Consider the following 2023-nt stretch of genomic DNA (forward strand, 5'->3'; position numbering starts at 1 on the left):
GCTCCCTCAGTGCTGATCAGTCTATCCAATTAGGTTGGATAGAAACCAGCTGTAAAGTTATTACACATTTTAGAGCAATAATTTTGTAGCTGGTTGAACCTTTTAAAGGCACAATAGTTCATTACACATGTAACCAATATAAATTTATTGTTCAGTTAACCAGGTAATTGTGTAATAGATATAACGTGTAGGGGGGCCAAAACAGTCCATTTAAGTCATCCAGATCCTGCCAGTATTCACAGAGAGTTCTCTCAAAACAAACCCCTCTAAGCCCCAGCTGCCGCATACACTCCCACCAGCTTCCTAGGATAAAGTTTTTTTCTCTCCTTGACCTTAGTGATACACTGAACTTCAATATAGCAATTGTCCACTGTGCATGCTCAAGAAGGTCTCGCTGACTGCCAAGATAGACACATTTTGAAAAGGTCCTTTCTACAGTATAAAGGACTTACCCAGATACCATTCATACTGTTTAATTGACGTTGCCTTGCCAGTGTCTACCTTCATGTTATGTATACTGAATTCTCAGTTAAAAGTAAGGCTGTTAACACCACTGGGCACATCTACATGTGAAATTAATTTGACTGAATAAACTCTGGTGCAGTTCACGCTGAAGTTTATTTCTGCATTTACACATGTACCTGGGACTGCTGAATGTTGAGCTGAGTCAGAGCCCCAGATGGCAGGGGGTCCAGGGGATCAGCCTGTCAGCCCAGAGCAGCTCTGATTTGGCTCAGTGTGCTGCAGAGGGCTGGCTGGGGCACAAGGGTGTTCCAGTTTGGATCTAGCCAGCAGGCAGCTCCCACAGTGAAGCACCCTTGTGCCCCAGCCAGCCCCTATCAGCATCTACACATGAGCTATGGTGGAGCAAATAATGCTGCCATAGGATGGTAACTGTGTTGACAAGTTTTAATCTACCGTAGAGTTTACTAGTTTACTGTAGCCTAATAGGTCTGCAGGCATAGCTGCTGAGACTTTGCTGTGGAGCTAATTAGGCAACTGCAGTAAATGTTTTGTGTGATTGTGGCTGCTATTTACCACAAGTATAACATCTTCATCCATTTTGAAGTTCCTTCACACTCCCAGTGCTATAAATGGGCTTTAGTGCTAGCTGTTGCACAGATACAACAAGATTAGCATTGATGATATGTTGAACCCTTTTGATACTTCAGACCAAACATATGTATGTCCCCATCACAGCCCTACATTTGGATTTTTCAAATTTAGATCCTTCCTCACACTTCTTCCCTCTTCCCTCCCTCCTCCAGAATTTGGTAAATTAGAGATTTACCTGATCCTTTTGGAAATCTTATATTTCTATACACCCAGCTAAGTGTACAACTAATCACTATAGCAAAGCTGAGATAAGTGGCAGCTGCTCCCCACAATCAGTATGCACACTTACTACAATTTAGAAAGAGTATACATTTGCAAAGGTGGAATTTTTATTTTCCCCTTTTCACCAAAATGAGTGTTTTGCTTCCCTTAAAATCCAGATTATCCCTCAGTGCCTTATGTACATTCTCATAATAGTCTTTTCAGTGTTCCTTGATGCCTTCCTGTTCCATTAGCTGTGGCCATCTGTCATCCTGGTGACAGTGCAATAGGACAGTGTTTTGAGGACTATCTTGACAGTAACAAAATTTCCCTTTGTATTGTCATTCTCTTCAACTTACCCAGCCCACTTTCTCTTGAAAAATAATTCCTTGTTTTATCATGCTGACCACTTATTTCTTTATTAAGAAACTTGGGCATGATGATTTTTTTTTTTTTATTTAGCACTCATCTCCTTAATAACACTGATAGGATTTTTGCAGCATTATTTTATTCCAGGCATGTTCAATGCTTTTTCCTGGATGGCTTTGTTCACCTCACACCACAGATCATTTGTTCCATTTTTCTCATGTCATGCTAATAGCATCGGAGTTGTTCTTCTTTGACATTTCCCCTGCATATTCCCACTTGTGTCACATGCCTATTCTGCACTCCACGACAGATTCATTATAGATGTAGTGATCACCAG

The sequence above is a fragment of the Alligator sinensis genome, unplaced genomic scaffold (assembly GCF_000455745.1).
Source record: "Alligator sinensis unplaced genomic scaffold, ASM45574v1 scaffold46_1, whole genome shotgun sequence".
Taxonomy (NCBI): Eukaryota; Metazoa; Chordata; order Crocodylia; family Alligatoridae; genus Alligator; species Alligator sinensis.